This window comes from Triticum urartu, chromosome 7, assembly GCF_003073215.2.
Source record: "Triticum urartu cultivar G1812 chromosome 7, Tu2.1, whole genome shotgun sequence".
NCBI classification, from domain to species: Eukaryota; Viridiplantae; Streptophyta; class Magnoliopsida; order Poales; family Poaceae; genus Triticum; species Triticum urartu.
Window position 1 is genome coordinate 205808240 of NC_053028.1, and position 18646 is coordinate 205826885.

Sequence of the window (18646 nt, forward strand, 5' to 3'; positions counted from 1 at the left end):
CACCAGAATGCTTTGGAGAGCATTTTCCAGAAGCCAGAACCCAACATGAGCCAAATGCTGAGCATGATGAAGCCTTTGCCTCATGACATTGAATACCCAACCGAATTCTTTGTTGAAGACCTAGAGTATCTGCCCCGCACCATTTACCACATCATCAGAAAAACTCTATGGCTTGTCGAAGGACATTCATCTGCAGCGAAGCTTGAAGGAGCAATGAAGACTTTGGTTTTCTATATCTTCAATGGCATAAGCTTCAATGCTCAAGACTTCTTCATCAGGAAGTTGGCTGCATCTGGCTCTGACACTTTTGGTCTGAAGTTCTATGCTCCATGGGTCATGCGCCTTATCAAGCTTCACTCTGCCTTCAACTATCAGCCGTCTGCACGCAATCATCTTGTATTCTTGCCAGAGGTTGATCTGTCTGTTGAAGTTATTTACCCAGAGCCTGCTAAAGATCCAATCTATCTTCACAACGTTTATCGTCAAAGCTTCACCCAGCCCATTGAAGGAGTTCAGGTAGTCTCTCGTGTTTATCCCTTGGCTGGTAACACATGTGCCCCTCGCGCCCAAACTAACACAACTGGAAGCACCATTGCCCAAAGGCCTCGGAAGCGATCTCGTGTTCTCAATGACCGAGAGCTTCTCATCGCGCTACATCAGAAAAAGTATAAGCATCATGACTGGCTTAAGCGTCAGATGCAAAGCCTCTTGGTGGACGTCAATCGCATTCGCAATCTTGCCACCAAGAATGCCTTTGTTACACATGAAACCTGTCGGAGGTCTTGGAAGAGTTTGACTTTGCTCACTGCTGAAGAAGATCTTCAAGACGATGGCTTCACAGAAAGATTCAAGTTTGACTCCACTCCTCCATGGAATGCTCACTTGCGTCGGACTCCCTCACTTGAAGACTCTGACTATTCGTCCTCAGCTGCGACGGTGAATGCCAGAGTCATCGATGACCAAGATGATGCCACTTCACCACCTCCAACTTCAGCGTGTGTCGACACTGCACCGAGTTCTTCTGCACCACCGGACCTCAATGACGACCCTGCTGCTTCGCCTGCACCTCATGGGAATGAGTAGAAGCTCTATGTCTTCAAACCTTTTTGGTCCTTACTGACAAAAGGGGGAGAAGCATATGAGTTGATAGTCTTCAAGCGGGTCCATATGGGTGGTTGCTTTACTTTTTGCTACATTTGCAAAGTGCTTACAACTCTCGCTTTTGAAACATTTGGTTCGTTTTTGAGTTGTAACACTTAAACTTGATGGTTGTCTGCTACTTTTTCGACACTATGTGATGCGATGATAAATTCCGCATGTGCGACGATAAATTCCCCACGAAGTCATTTGGCAGACGTCCATTTTCCATTATGCATGTCATTATGTTTGATATATCCTTTCATGCATGATGAATTGTCTTCATAAGTAAAAGAGGAGCTCCGCAAGTACAACCTGCCATGTGCATTTGCATTCAAAAGAAAATACTTATATGCACATCTTCAGGGGGAGCCTTCCAACTACTTACGAAGACAATACTTAAATCCTTTACAATTTCACATACTTTTATCCCTGTTGAAAACTTCAACCAGTTTGTCATCAATCACCAAAAAGGGGGATTGTAAGTGCATCTAGTGCCACCCCTAGTTGGTTTTGGAGTATTGACGACAAACCTGGTTGGGGGACTAATGTGTTTGTGAGAATTGCAGGATAACACAGGTAGTAGTCCCTCACTAATTCGGTTTACCCACCAGAGATGACCCCTAAAAATGTATGAAGACATTGAAGACAAAGGTGGTATGTGAAGGTATTCACATTGAAGACTATGACAAGAGAAGACATTGTGTCAAGACTATGGAGCACGAAGATTTAGTTGTTTCGTTGTTTCGTTTTCTTCTTTGTTGAGTCATAGGAACCACCGTACTGTTAAGTGGGGTCCAAGTGAACCAGTCAGAATGACTGAAGTGATGCTTAACCAAAAATCCTATGTCTTCGAGCGAAGACAATGAGAGCAAATCTTATCCAAAGCTGGATAAGTCAGCTTTGCTTGTAGCTCAAGTAAAGTTGATGTGTGTGTTTGAAATCTGACCGTTGGAACACGTGTCAGTTCCTTAGTGACCCAGGGTCATTTAGGACAAATCAGGTTGGGTTGCCTGGTGGCTATAAATAACCCACCCCCTACACCATAAATTGGTTGGCTGCTCAGAGTTAGTGCACGGCTTTTGTCGTTTGAGAGCAACCCACCTCGAAGCCTTTGAGAGAGAAATCCTTGCGAGGACAAAGTCCTAAACACCCAGAGCCAAAGAGTGTCAGGCATCACTTAAGTCTTCTTGTCTGTGTGATCTGAAGACTTATTACACTTGATTACTGTGAATCCTCCAGCCGGTTAGGCGTCGCGTTCTGAGCATCCAAGTGTCATTGTGGATCGCCGGTGAACGAAGTCTGTGAAGGTTTGGAAATCTACCTTGAAGACTTACCAGAGTGATTGGGCGAGGACTGGGTGTCCTTAGCTCAAGGGTAATAAGGTGAAGACGCAGTCTTCTGAGTTGAATCTCAACCTCCCTAACCAGACGTACAGTTGTCACAGCAACTGGAACTGATCCAACAAATCATTGTCTTCAACAAAGCCACTGGTTCTATCCTTCCCATCTCTTTATTTGCAGTTGGTCCTTCTGAAGTCATTGCTTATTTGCATTATCCTTTTGGCTTCACTGTGTGACTGCTTGTTCTGATTGGCTTCATACTATCTTCCATCATGATCTATAATGCCTAGCTGCTATTAGTCTTTGTGCTTTCACTTCATTGAATACATGACTATGGCTTGCCTAGTGTTGTCAACCTTCCACTGCATGCTAATAGGTTTGTTTCTATCGTTTGTCTTCGAAACTTCCATGTTTTGAAGACTTCCGTAAAAATCGCCTATTCACCCCCCTCTAGTCGATCACTAGCACTTTCAGTGGGTAAACAAATTACTGTTGGGCAATTGATAGAACCTCAAATAATTATGATGATATCCAGGCAATGATCATTACATAGACATCACGTCCAAGATTAGTAGACCGACTCCTGCCTGCATCTACTAATATTACTCCACACATCGACTGCTATCCAGCATACATCTAGTGTATTAAGTTCATGAAAAAATGGAGTAATGCAATAAGAACGATGACATGATGTAGACAAGATCCGTTTGTCTATTGCATTAGATATAGATCCCATCTTTTTATCCTTTGTAGCTGTAGCGACCAGACCTCAAACAGTCTGATCTCTGTGCTCCGGTGTCATCCCTGGATCAGTAATGCTGACACCACACAGTACTCAGAGGATTTATAGCAGAGTAGCAATCACACACTTATTACATCGAGTGTCTCAAAAGAGAACTTATTACAATAAATATGGCTTAAGGCCATCTAATAACGATAACAGCGGAAGGCTTGGAAGATAAGTGAGTCCATCAACTCCAACGGCATCACTGAGTATAGAACCACGACCTAAAACTCCTCAATCATCGTCTGAAAAGTCTGCAACATTAACGTTGCAGCCCGAAACGGGCCAGCACATGGAATATGCTGGCAAGGTAACACATAGAGAGTAATGGAATGCAACAACTATACTATATGCATATTTGGATGGTGGAAAGCTCTATGATTACAGTTTTTGCGTAAAGCCAATTTTTCCCTACTTCAAAGGAATAAAATTAATTACTATCATGGTGGTTGTTAAACATTGAGAATGGTTGACAGCATTCTCAATCCCAATTAAGTAACATCATTAAAATCCCACAAAATTAATTTAGAGTAACATGTTGAGATTCACATGATAATCCAGGTACTAGATACTCAAGATGTCCATAACCGGGGACACGGCTAATCATGATTAGTTTATTACACTCTACAGAGGTTTGCGCACTTTTCCCCACAAGACTCGATCGCCTCCGTTTGGTTTCTCGCACTACATGGTGTTTGAGAAGACGGATGACCGAGAGACGGTCTTTCAGAAGCGCTAGCACCTTACGACGGGTAGACCGGTACACCTACTTTCCCCTACATCTGCTAGTCTACCACTGTAAGAGTTCGCACAACTTAGTCAACTATGCCAGAGCCCATAATGGCTTGTGGCTGCACACGGAAGTTTCTAGTATGAATAATCTCATGATCCCTTTGAGCCTGGGTGGCGGTCCAAGAAAACAAGCAAGTCCTGGTAACCCCAGGTGCCTCAATCCACCCAGATGTGTGTTAGGTTGCCACCTTAGATAAACCCTTAATTATAAATCTCACGTCTATCATGGATTTCACTCACCCAATCCACGTCTACTAGCATAGCATGACATAATAAGCAAACGTAGAAGTAACTCCCAAAGGTTTGATAATAAACAGGTAATAGGTACTACCTCATCTACTTCCCATCCCACAATTTAATTAGATCCTAATCATGCAATGTGAGAGGATTGATCTAATGCAATAAAACTGGGTTGTAGAAAAAGTATGATCAAAGTGTTACTTGCCTTGCTGATGATCCGCGAAAATTAGAGATTCGAAGTAACAAGCGGCGCACTCCGGGTATTCTATCACAGACAAACAACAAGCATACAATAAGTACTCATCTAATGCACAGGTAAAACTCAAATAGAAGATCTAACCAGAAAGTTCAATTTAAGAACTCCGGTTTGCAAAAAGAATCAAATCGAACGAAGCAAAAGAAATCAAACGGTGAAAGAAAACAACTTCGTTCTAGTAATCTGGATCTAGGGCAAATTTTACAGTAGCAAAAACTTGTTTAAGTTGATTATTCGGAAAGAGGGTTTCGAGACGAAACTCCAGGCGCTTGAATCGCCTGATTCCGATAAACGAGCGAAAAGTTATACTAAAACGAAAATCGGATCAGAAATCGCGATCAGAAAATAACCGCGGAAAATCCGACGAAAAAGAAAAACGATGAACAGAATTTTTAAAAAAAAACTGCACGGAAAATGAGGCGGCGGCGAACCTTGAAAGGCGCGTGGCTCCGGCGGCGGCGGCGGGCGGCGGCGGCGGCGGATTAGGGTTAGGGTTAGGCGCGGTGGCGGGCTGGCTCTCTCTCTCGGGCTGGCTCGGGCTCTATTTAAAGGCGCCCCGGGCGGAGGTTTCCTGGCCGGGTATGGCCCGTAGTCGGTTCCAGTTTTTTTTTAATCCGCTCGGAAGAAAAATAAAAAGAAATACTAAACGAACTCCAAAAATCACGAAATAAATTTTGCCGGGTCCTTGAGTTGCTTAGGATTTTCTAGGATCAAAACCAAAAGCAAAATAAAATATGATATGCATGATGACCTAATGTATAACATTCCAAATTGAAAATTTGGGATGTTACAAACCTACCCCCCTTAAGATGAATCTCGCCCTCGAGATTCGGGTTGGCTAGAAAATAGGTGAGGGTGGTCTTTGAGAAAATATTCCTCTCGCTCCCAGGTGGCTTCATCCTCCGTGTGGTGGCTCCACTGAACTTTGCAAAACTTGATAACCTTGCTGCAAGTAACTCGGCTGGCAAACTCGAGGATCTTGACTGGTTTCTCCTCATAGGTCAAATTGTTATCCAACTGAATTGCTTCTAATGGCACTGTGTCTCTCAAAGATATGCCAGCCATCTCCGCGTGACACTTCTTCAACTGAGAAACGTGAAACACATCATGCACTCCGGCCAATCCTTCTGGCAATTCCAACTTGTAGGCCACTTCTCCCATACGCTCCAAAACTCGATATGGTCCTACAAATCGTGGCGCTAACTTCCCCTTAACTCCAAAACGCTTAATCCCTCAAAGTGGGGATACTCGAAGATAAGCTCTATCTCCGACTTCATAAACTGTCTCCTTGCGTTTAGAATCTGCGTAGCTCTTCTGCCTGGACTGGGCTACCTTGAGCCTATCGCGAATCAACTTCACCTTCTGTTCAGACTCTTTAATCAAATCTGGTCCAAAAAATTTACGGTCTCCAACTTCGTCCCATGACAACGGTGTCCTGCACCTCCTTCCGTACAAAGCTTCGAAAGGTGCCATCTTCAAACTGGTCTGATAGCTATTATTGTAGGAAAACTCTGCATATGGCAAATTATCGTCCCAACTAGATCCATAATCTAGCGCACAAGCTCTCAGCATATCCTCCAAAATCTGATTGACTCTCTCGGTCTGTCCATCTGTCTGCGGGTGAAAAGATGTACTAAATTCTAACCTGGTACCTAAAGTCTCATGCAATTGCTTCCAGAACTTTGAGGTAAACTGGGTTCCTCTATCTGACATGATGCTCCTCGGAACTCCATGCAGACATACGATCCTGGTCATGTATATCTTTGCCAACTTAGCACTGGTGTAAGTGGTCTTTACTGGGATGAAATGTGCTACCTTCGTCAATCGATCGACTACAACCCAAATCGAGTCATAGCCTGAACGAGTCCTTGGTAATCCCGTGATAAAATCCATGCCTAGCTTATCCCACTTCCATTCGGGTATCGGCAATGATAGCAACAATCCTGCTGGCTTCTGATGCTCTGCCTTTACTCTCTGACATACATCACAAACTGCTACATACTCCGCAATATCCTTCTTCATTCCGGTCCACCAGAAAATATCCTTCAAATCCAAATACATCTTGGTATTCCCTGGGTGAATCGAATACGGTGAATCATGGGCCTCTTGCAAAATCAACTTCCTGATCTTCGGGTTGTTGGGCACGTAAACACGGTCTTCAAACCATAGGGTGTCATGCTCATCCTCACGAAATCCTTTAGCTTTTCCTTTTCTCAGTTTCTCCTTTATAGTGGCAATCCTTTGTCAGTTTTTTGAGCTTCTCTGATTCTATCCATCAGTGTTGACTGAATCTCCAATGCTGCTACATAGCCTCTCGGAACTATTTCCAAACATAGCTCATGAAAATTTTCTGCTAACTCCTGGGGTATTTCTCCTGTCATTAACGTATTGACATGGCTCTTGCAGCTTAATGCATCAGCTACTACATTAGCCTTCCCGGGATGATAATGCAATTTCATATCATAATCCTTGATGAGCTCCAACCATCTCCTTTGTCTGAGATTCAACTCCTTCTGTGTGAAAATGTACTTCAAACTCTTGTGATCCGTGTACACCTCACAATGATTTCCAATGAGGAAATGTCTCCATGTCTTCAATGCATGCACTACGGCTGCTAACTCCAAATCATGCGTGGCATAATTCAATTCATGGGGCTTCAGTTGTCGTGAAGCATACGAAACAACTCTTCCTTCCTGCATAAGCACTGCTCCAAGTCCTCAACGTGAAGCGTCGCAATACACCTCATAATCCTTGGTCTGATCTAGCAAAATCAACACTGGTGAGGTAACCAAACATTTCTTCAACTCCTGGAAACTTGCCTCACACTCCTCAGTCCATTTGAACTTAGTATCCTTCTCCAACAACTCCGTCATAGGTTTTGCAATCTTTGAGAAGTTCTCAATAAATCTCTGGTAGTATCCTGCGAGTCCAAGAAAACTCCGGATCTCTCCAACTGTTGTTGGTGCTTCCCACTTGGTCACGGTTTCAACTTTAGCGGGATCTACTGCTATACCTTCTCCAGATATAACATGTCCGAGGAATCCTACTTCCTTCAACCAAAATTCACATTTGCTGAACTTGGCATATAATTGGTGTTCTCTGAGCTTTCCAAGTACCAAACGCAAATGCTCCTTATGTTCCTCTTCATTCTTTGAATATACCAGGATATCATCAATGAACACTACGAGGAACTTATCCAAAAACTCCATAAACACTTTGTTCATCATGTTCATAAAATAGACAGGCGCGTTAGTCAGTCCAAATGACATAACGGTATACTCATACAGCCCATACCTGGTGGTAAAAGCTGTCTTAGGAATATCCTGTTCTCGAATCTTCAACTGGTGGTATCCTGATCGCAAATCGATCTTGGAAAACACTTTAGCTCCTTGCAATCGATCAAACAGATCATTGATCATTGGTAGTGGGTACTTGTTCTTGATCGTTACTTCGTTCAATCCTCGATAATCAACAACCATCCTTAACGATCCATCCTTCTTCTCCACTAGAAGTACTGGTGATCCCCAAGGCAAAGAACTTGGGCGAATATATCCCTTATCCAGTAACTCCTTAATCTGCTTCTTAATTTCCACCAAATCCTTTGATGGCATCCTATATGGTCTCTTTGATATTGGCCCAGTGCCTGGCAAAAGCTCAATCAAAAACTCAATGTCTCTATCCGGTGGCATGCCTGGCAACTCTTCAGGAAATACATCTGGAAAATCCTTTACCACTGGTACTTCCTCCTGCACAACTCCTGATAAGGAATTTACTTGTGTCCTGTTTGGCGCATGTCGGGATACGTACTTGATCCTTCTTCCTTCTGGCGTTGTGAGCAAAATTGTCTTACTGGCGCAATCGATGTTTCCCCCATACATCGACAGCCAATCCATACCAAGAATCACATCCAGACCTTGGGATTCCAAAATAATTAAATCCGTTGGGAAAACATGCCTTCCTATACTTAATGGCACTTGAAAACATCCTTGACTGGCCATGTGCTCCGCTCCTGGTGGGCTTACTAGCATAGGTGTTTTAAGAATCCTAGTGGGCAGACTATACTTTTCCACAAATCCCCTTGATATGTATGAATGCGATGCACCAGTATCAAAAAGAACGAGTGCAGTAAATGACTTAACCAAAAACTTACCGATTATTGCATCCGGCTGCTCTTCAACCTCCTCCACGTTAACGTGGTTCACCTGTCCCCTGTTGAAAGGGTTCGGCTTCTTCCCAGAACTTCCATTGCCATTCTGGCCTTCAAGACAGTCATTGGCATAATGTCCGGGCTTCGAACACTTAAAGCAAGTGACGTGGCTCAAGTCCTTCTTGGCTGGGGTTGATGGGGTGCTACGGTTCTGTCCATTGCTTCCTCCATTCCCATTACCATTCTTGGTGCCATTGTGATTGTGCGAGCTACCTACTCCATGGGTATGCTGAAATTGTCCTCCCGGTCTAGGGGTAAAATGAGGCTTCTGCTGAGCTCCTGAATTATACTTCCCTTGTCCATACTTCCTCTTGCGGTTCTCAATTTGCTGCTGCTTCCTTTCAATCATAAGAGCACGATCTACTAACTCCTGGTAGTTGTTGAAGGTGGCTATCATCAACTGCATGCTCAACTCATCATTCAGTCCTTCCAAAAACTTCTCCTGCTTAGCTGCATCCGTAGCAACGTCATCTGGGGCATAACGTGCTAATTTACTAAAGTCCTCCACATACTGGCCAACTATCCGTCCTCCTTGGCGCAAGTTGCGAAACTCACGCTTCTTCATGGCCATAGCTCCTGCTGAAACATGGGCAGTTCGAAAAGCCTGCTGAAACTGGTCCCATGTGACAGTGTCGACAGGGAAAGTGGCTATGAAATTCTCCCACCATGATGCTGCGGGTCCTTCAAGCTGATGTGCGGCAAACTTCACCTTCTCCGCATCTGTGCATCCTACTGTGGTCAACTCTCTAGCTGTCTTGCGGAGCCAATCATCTGCTACCATCGGCTCAGTGCTACTGGAAAACACCGGCGGATTCAGCCTAAGAAAAAGGGCTAAGTGATCAACAGGTGGTGGTAGTGGGTTGTTGTTGTTGTTCCCCTGATTCTGATTCTGGACTAGCAGCTGCATCAATGTGTTCTGCTGCTGGATCAACTGGGTGAGCTCCGGTGGAAAGGTAAATCCGGGGTCACGTCTCGGAGGCATCTGAGGGTTTAGAAAAGATGAGATTTAAGAATAGAGGGGGTCTAAAGAGAAAAACACTACCCATATGCACATGAGGCAAAAGCAAACAATTCACTTCATTCAATCAAACAAGGGCATACAATCGATCTAACTATCACAAAAGTGCTCGGACTACTATATTTACATGGTGGACTACTACTACTGATGAGGTGGTCTACTAGAAATATTCTTCGGTTGCAGACCCCATGATATCTGCTCCGGCTTCATCAACATAGTCATCATCGCTATCATCTGGATCCGAGTCGGTGTCGTCGATGATGATGTAGTCTTCCGGGCGAATCTCCTTGGGTTCTTCGTCTTCATCTACTGGTGTAGGGCCTCCCATGAATATTCCGATCTTCTTGATCAGATCGTCATTCTTCTCCACTAATACTTCTATTTCTTCTTCATAATCTTCACGTGTAGCCTTGAGTTCTTCCTCCAGTTCCTTGATTCTAGTCCTTGCCTTCTTCAGGTCTATCATGTCGGCGCACATCTGGTTCTCCTGTCGTCGAATATGCTGGTTTAATTCCTGGATAAAAGCTGCAATTGATCTATCCTTTCTAGTGCTGATCATCTCCCAGTGCAAATCTGGTAGATAGTATCCTTGAGATCATTGCGGTAGACTTTTCCAATGCGTCCCATGGCGATGTGAGTTGCCATGCTCTTTCCTAGACTCCAAGTTGGTGCATCAAAAGAAAACTCTATGGGCTCAGTGACTGGCATGAACGTCCTTCCTGGAACTTGAACTTGAATCATCCAGCGCTCTTCTTCAGGTAAAGTGGCGTTGTAGGTTCCGGTGAAGCTTGGTACTCCTATGTTCAGGTATCTAGTGACTTCCTTCAAGTGGCGTCCAAAGGGTGTATCTTCATCCGGTTGCGTGAACTTGTTCCTTGCATCCACCATCCTAAAGAGTAGAAAAGATGAGAGGTCAGAAGAGAAGAGAGTGAATAGTGATCTAGGTCTTTAGCTTAGTGGTCGTGTCCTACAGTCAGCGTGTGCTCTGATACCATCTTTGTAGCGACCAGACCTCAAACAGTCCAATCTCTGTGCTCAGGTGTCATCCATGGATCAGTAATGCTGACACCACACAGTACTTGAAGGATTTATAACAGAGTAGCAATGACACACTTATTACATCGAGTGTCTCAATAGAGAGCTTATTACAATAAATATGGCTTAAGGCCATCTAATAACGATAACAGCGGAAGGCTTAGAAGATAAGTGAGTCCATCAACTCCAACGGCATCACTGAGAATAGAACCACGACCTAAAAAATCCTTAATCGACGTCTGAAAAGTCTGCAACATTAACGTTGCAGCCCGAGAATGGGTCAGCACATGGAATATGTTGGCAAGGTAACACATAGAGAGTAATGAAATGAAACAGCTATTCTATATGCATATTTGGCTCGTGGAAAGCTCTATGGTTACAGTTTTGCGTAAAGCCAATTTTTCCCTACTGCAAAGGAATAAATTTTATTTAACTATCATGGTAGTTGTTAAACATTGAGAGTGGTTGCCAGCATTCTCAATCCCAATTAAGCATCATCATTAAACAAAACCCAACAAAATTAAATTAGAGTAACATGTTGAGATTCACATGATAATCCAAGTACTAGATACTCAAGATGTCCATAACCGGGGACACGGCTAACCATGATTAGTTTATACACTCTGCAGAGGTTTGCGCACTTTTCCCCACAAGACTCGATCGCCTCCGTTTGGTTTCTCGCACTACATGGTGTTTGAGAAGACGGATGACCGAGACATAGTCTTTCAGAAGTGCTAGCACCTTACAATGGATAGACCGTTACACCTACTTTCCCCTACATCTGCTAGTCTACCCTGTAAGAGTTCGCACAACTTAATCAACTATGCTAGAGCCCATAATAGCTTGTGGCTGCACACGGAAGTTTCTAGTATGAAAAATCTCATGATCCCTTTGGGCCTGGGTGGCGGTCCATTAATTAACAAACTCACATCAGTCATGGATATCACTCACCCAATCCACGTCTACTAGCATAGCATGACATAATAGGCAAACGTAGAAGTAACTCCCAAAGGTTTGATAATATAACAGGTAATAGGTACTACCTCAACTACTTCCCATCCCACAATTTAATTAGATCCTTATCATGCAATGTTTGAGGATTGATCTAATGCAATAAAACTGGGTAGTAGGAGGTATGATCAAAGTGTTACTTGCCTTGCTGATGATCCGCGAAACCTAGAGATTCGAAGTAACAGGCGGCGCACTCCAGGTATTCTATCGCAGACAAACAAACAAGCATACAATAAGTATTTATCTAATGCACAAGTAAAACTCAAATAAGATATCTAACCAGAAAGTTCAACTTAAGAACTCCGGTTTGCAAAAAGATTCAAATCAAACGAAGCAACGAAAGTCAAACGGCAAAAGAAACAGGCTTCGTTTACTATTCTGGATCTAGGGCAATTTTTACAGTGGCAAAAACTTGTTTAAGTTTGTTAAACGGATAGAGGGTTTCGATACGAAACTCCGGGCGCTTGAATCGCCTGATTCCAATAAACGAGCGAAAAGTTATACACTAACGAAAATCGAATCAGAAATCGCGATCAGAAAAATCGCGGATTTAATCCGAGAAAAGAAAAAAATGACGAACGTTCGATAGAACGAACGAACGAACGCTCGCTATTTTAATAAATCAGAAAAACCGATCTATTTAAAAAAACCGAAACTAAAAAAACAAACAAAACCGTTAGAAAAAACCCGGCGTCTAAAAAAAACTACCCGGCAATTCCAGCGAGGTATCCGGCGGCGACGGCGGTCGGCGGCGGCGCGGTGGCGGCGGCGCGGCGGCGGGGCGGCGGCGGCGCTAGGGTTCGGGGCAGCGGGGGGCTCGGTGAGCTGTGGGGTCGGGCGCCCCGGCTTTAAAGGCCGGCCCCGGAGGAGTCCGGGCCTAACACGGATCGTAGGTCGCTTTCGTTTTTTATTATTATTCCATGCAGAAAAACAAATAAAAGAAATACTAAATGGACTCCAAAAATCCCGAAATAAATTTTCCCGGACTTCTAAAATCAAGCCGCACAAGGTGAACATTTATTTGGGGCCTAAATGCAATTTTGGAAAACGCACATTTTTCCTAAATTCAAATAAAATACCAAAAACTCCGAAATAAAAATCTTATTTGATTTTATTATTAAATCCTCAATATTTCTTTATTTTGGGAAAGTCATTTTATTCCCTCTCATGCTTTTGTAATAGAAATAATTGATGATAAAATAATTAAAATCAAATGATCTTATCCTCAAAATTTGAGAAACTCAAATTTGAAAATACCGAAATCCCCAACTCTCTCCGTGGGTCCTTGAGTTGCGTAGAATTTATAGGATCAAAACCAAAAGCAAATAAAATATGATATGCCATGATGATCTAATGTATAACATTCCAAATTGAAAATTTGGGATCTTACAACAGCGCCCGTGGCTGGCGAGGTGGGGTGGCACCCAGGGCCGGCGGGGTAGGGTGGCACGTGTAGCCAGTGGGATGGGGCGGTGGTGCAGTGAGGGGTTGGGAGGCAGGGCGGCAGCGTGAGGGGCCGGCTGGGTGAAGAAGGCTTTCGGGAGGGAGTGGATGGGCTTTTTCAAAAAAAATGCGGCACGCTTTTTTCAGTGAGTTTCTTATCGATCTGTACCTATAGGGGCAGGGGTAACAGAATAGCCCTGTCCTATATATATAATGTTGAAGACAAATCAAATGCGAAGATTATGCAATTATCATGCCACATGAAATACTTCGAAGATATTGTGGTGGTGGCGTTACCCACTGTATAGGAAGTATTAGACCCAGACACGGCGCACAATTATCATGGCGCTCCGAAGTCAAATTTCGCGTTAATGTATTCACACTTAGAGTGTATGTCTTCATTGATTGAAGATACACGTTACTTCGTGTGTTGCACATCTAAGTCATGAACATGCATAAGCATTAGGATATGTGTCCAATCACAGGACATTTGAGGATTCTAAGATATTTAGCTCACACCGCAACTTGCAAAACCTTTTCTCATCCAAGGGCTTTGTGAAGATATCTGCCAATTGCTCTTCAGTGTTGACGTGAATGATATCAATATCTTCCTTCATGACATGATCTCTGAGAAAGTGATGACAGATCTGAATGTGCTTTGTCTTTGAGTGTTGAACTGGATTGTTGCCAATCTTGATGGCGCTTTCATTGTCGCAGTAAAGTGGCACATGCTTGAGGTGGATGCCATAATCCTTGAGAGTTTGCTTCATCCATAGAAGCTGAGCGCAGCAAGATCCAGCAGCAATGTATTCAGATTCAGCAGTGGAGAGAGATACACAATTCTTCTTCTTTGAAGACCAACGGACAAGAGATCGTCCAAGAAAGTGACACGTGCCTGATGTGGACTTGCGATCAACCTTGTCACCAGCATAATCAGCATCTGAGAGTCCAACTAGATCAAACTCTGAGCCCTTTGGATACCCTAATCGTAGTGTTGGGGTGTAAGCCAAATATCGAAGAATTCACTTCACAACTAAGTGATGCGACTCCTTTGGTGCCGCTTGGAATCGGGCACACATGCAAACGCTAAGCATTATATCTAGCCTAGATGCACATAAATAGAGTAAAGAACCAATCATGGAGCGGTATACCTTTGGATTGAAATGTTTACCATTGTCGTCGGGGCCCAGATGACTTTTGGTTGGCATCGGCGTCGTGTATCCTTTGCAGTCTTGCATTCCAAACTTCTTCAGGCAATCTTTGACGTATTTCTCTTGAGATATGAAGATGCTCTGCTGACGAATTTGAAGACTGTCATGGAGTTGACATGGCAGATGTCCTAGAGCAAGGACTTAGTCGTAGGGCCATCGCACTAGGAAGCTTAAAGGGGTTGATCGGGACAAAGGACACATGAGAGAGTTTTTATACTAGTTCGGCCCCTTACGATGAAGGTAAAAGCCTACGTCTAGTTGGGATTGGTATTGCTGAGGTTTCGATCTCCAAGAGGCTCAACTCGCCGGCTTGGTTGTTTCTTGCCCTAAACCGCCACCGGGTCGTCCCCTTATATACACGGGTTGATGCCTGGTGGCCTACAGAGTCCCGGCCGGCTCATAATCGTGTCCGGCTCGGTGAATTCCTTTACATGCCTTTCTTTACAAGTATTTCCTTACATATGGCGGTTTACAGTATCAGGCCTTAATCTGGACCCCGGCCTTTGGGCCTTCTATACATTTAGTAAACTATCATCTTGAATGTTTATCGGGCTTCTTCTGTAACCCGCTATTAGGGCTAACCCGGCCCCTCCTGGGCGGGTCATACTGGTAGTAATATCCCCAACATTAGGCCCCAGGTTGACTTTGAACTTTGTTCTCTATCAATCTTCAATACTTAGGCGGAATCCATCCTCTGTCTGAAAACTTCTGTAACCGTCGTGACGTCATCATCTGAAAACACAAAAAACCTTCATGACATCATCTTTCAATGGATCTTTCATTTTTTAATGCCTTCCGAGAATCTAGGCGTCCGTTTATTTGGATAATCATTACTCGGGTCTCCTTGATTTTCGCGCCCGCCTGTTCGTGCACTCCCTTATAAATAGGTACTACTTAGGTCTTTTTCATTCTCCCCCTTTGGTCGTCTTCCTCCTCTCACTGCCTCGCTGCCGTTTCGAGCTCTGCTGTCGCCGCCGCAGATCTCCTCGTCTTCCTCACCTCTGGTGGATACATCGACCTAACTTGTCCAGAGAAACGCGACGGACCCCTGCAGTAGCTCTGCATCTGTATGTCTCTTTCCTTCTCTGCCTTAGATCCGCATTACAACTTCTCGAGTTCATCGGTGTTTGTCGGTGTTCATCGCCACTAATTACAGATTGCCGATAGATTTTACCCCCGATGCCTCTTTCTGATCATTAGATATTACAGAATTGTTGTGGCAGCTATTTTGCCTTCTTTTTTGATAGCAGTAGATCCCTTTTTCCTGTATAAACTCTTTGTTAGCTGATGAACTCGTCTGCACTAGACTTTTTAGGTCTGGATTTTTTTTCTTTTTGGGACACCCATTTGATCCAAAATAATAATAACCGTTTAGTGAAACTTGTTTATGCAAACACTTAGCAGGATCTGCTTTCTGATGAAGTCTGTAGTCATGGCGGCTTATCACTCCGGCTTTCTTTTCCTTATATGTCATTAGCCCTTAGTTAAGCCGCCATTACTTGTTTTACAACTTCAACCTTTAACTGTTAATTGAACTGGCATTTTGTTTTTCCTTTTCCAGTCCCTTGTACATCATGCCGTCAAAGACACCCACCATCTACAATTGGGTCCCCTCGTCCATAACTGAGGAACGGTTAAAAGAATTCTTCTTCGTTGGGTTTCTGCCTTCTAAAAATGTCATGTCTTATCGTGCTCCTGACCCGGAGGAAGAACACCCCGATCCAAAAGACGGAGAAGTGATTGTCTTCACTGACCACATGAACCGAGGCTTCTCACCGCCCGGTTCAAAATTCTTCAGAGAGGTCCTTCATTTTTTCAAACTTCATCCTCAGGATCTTGGACCCAATTCCATATCTAATATTTGCAATTTCCAAGTACTTTGTGAGGTCTATCTCCAGCAAGAGCCGACCGTAGAGCTGTTTAGGGAATACTTTTATCTGAACCGGCAGAATAAATGTACCAACGGTCCTACTTTAGTACTTGGAGGCATCTCAATTCAGCGCCGTCAGGGTGCTGTCTTCCCTCTCATCGTATTACCAAGTCACCCAAAGGACTGGAACCAAACTTGGTTTTATTGTCAGGATACCTCTCCAACAAACGAGAAGCCGCTGTCGGGTTATCGCCCCGGTCGTCTTGACTCCAAGTTCACCCTTCCAGATAAGCTCACTGTTTCTGAACGCAAGAGGCTGCTTCCATCCATCAGAAGAATCAACGCTTTGTTAGGCAATGGTTTAACCGGAGTAGATCTGACCCGCTGCTGGATCTCATGGCGGGTTATTCCATTAGGCCGTCGATCTAAACTGATGTATGAATATGGCGGAAGCCCGGACGACTCTCTCCGTCACAGCCCAGTTGAACTCACCGAAGAAGACATTGTTTCAATGTCAACCCTTTTGGTGAATGGGAAATATGAAGACTGGAACATTGTTGGGTTAAATCCCTTCTGCAAGCTTAATCCGGTACCAGAAGTAAGCATATTCTGATCTCTTTTCCTTTTTATTTTGCCCAGCTATACTACTTTAGCGCTGATCTTTCTTCTTGTCTTTGCAGGCCAATTCTGACTTTTGGAAGGTGAAATATTACCACGAAGCTGCCAAGAAGGCGAAAGCCGCCGCCATGAACACCAAGAAGACAACCCCGAAAACGAAGAAGAAGAAGAAGAAAACCACTGTTGAAGATTTAATGAAACTTGATGACACATCTGACTCGGAGTTAGTCCTTGATTCCCTTGGCCAATTTTTTAACAATCTTATTGACACTGATCCTTACCAGGATGACACTGGGGCCAGTCAGGCAGGGGAAGCAGAGGTAACTATCATTTCCTCCGACTCAGAGCCCTTACCAAGACACGAAGTTCGACGAGTGATCCGTAAAGTAAGGTTTTCTAACCCCTTAGCTCACTTGGATCCCAACTTTCATTTGAAAAAGCAGCAACATGAAAGCTGCCGTGAAGTTGAGACTGAATATGAACCGACCGTCGTCCTTCAACAGAACCCTCGGAAACGCCCGAACGAGGTTTACTTATTACTGTCCTTAACTTTTTGTAATGAATCCTTCTCATTGTATTCCTTTTAACTTCTTTCTTTTACCCTTTTAGGAGGTGTCTCGTTCCTCAGGTGACTCATCACAAACACAATTTCCGGCTTTCAAGACTGCTCCTGGGTAATCAGAAATCCTCTTTTCTTTCGGGTTGATCAATTGTATCTTGATGCTGACTGTCCTGTAATATATATTTTTTCCTTAGCGGCCAGGCTAAATCTATGAAGGAGAAGGTAACAAAACCGGCGGAAGACCCGCCAGTACTAGCATCTGAGCCGGCTAGGCCGCCTTCTCCATTAACTGTTGCCCCAGAAGACCCGCCTATTGTCAATGAAGCAAATCCTCCAGAGCCGTCCCTTGACAAAGCCACTATGGACCCTTCTACGGCTGGACCGTCAAGCTCAACCGACCCGCCGTCTCCCCGTGTTCAAGATGTTCAAATTACTGGGTGCCGCTTTGTTGAGCCGGGGAACCCAACGGTATTGGTTCGGTGCACAGCTAAGCAAGAAGCATTGGAGAAGCAGAAGTTTCGTTTTGATGTTGCCAGCTATGACCGTCTTAATGCCAGTGACATCTTATCCGGCTATCTCGGTCATGTACACTCCAGTCGTGATTCTGAGATCGAGATGGTCAAGCAGTTTCAGTTGAAGTATGAGGTACGTTGTTTTCGGTTTACCAATATTCCTTCAGCCCCCAAGTCTTTAGATTATGAGAGAAATGGAATAACCTATAGACTTAAAATATAGCCCGAGACTTTTACCTCTGAATCTTTGCCTGATATCGATAGAACAAAACTTCACCCATAGTCCCCAAGGACCGGTTTATTTTGATCATTAATGAATCGGTACATCATAATTTAAAACTATCTACGAAGTATTTAACACTCCGGTTTAACCTTGATAAACTTGCCGAACTGTGTACATTAGCCCCCAAGTGCCAAGTGTTGTTACTTTGTAGGGGACTTGGGACTTCAAATATGTTGGTAGAGTCGTAAAAATTTGATTTGGTATACATTAGCCCCCAAGTGTCAAGTGGTTTATTTGTAAAGTACTTGGGACTTCAATCTTGAATTTAAATACTGGAATTTAAAACCAAGTCTTGACTTATCTGAACATTTCACAGAATGCATT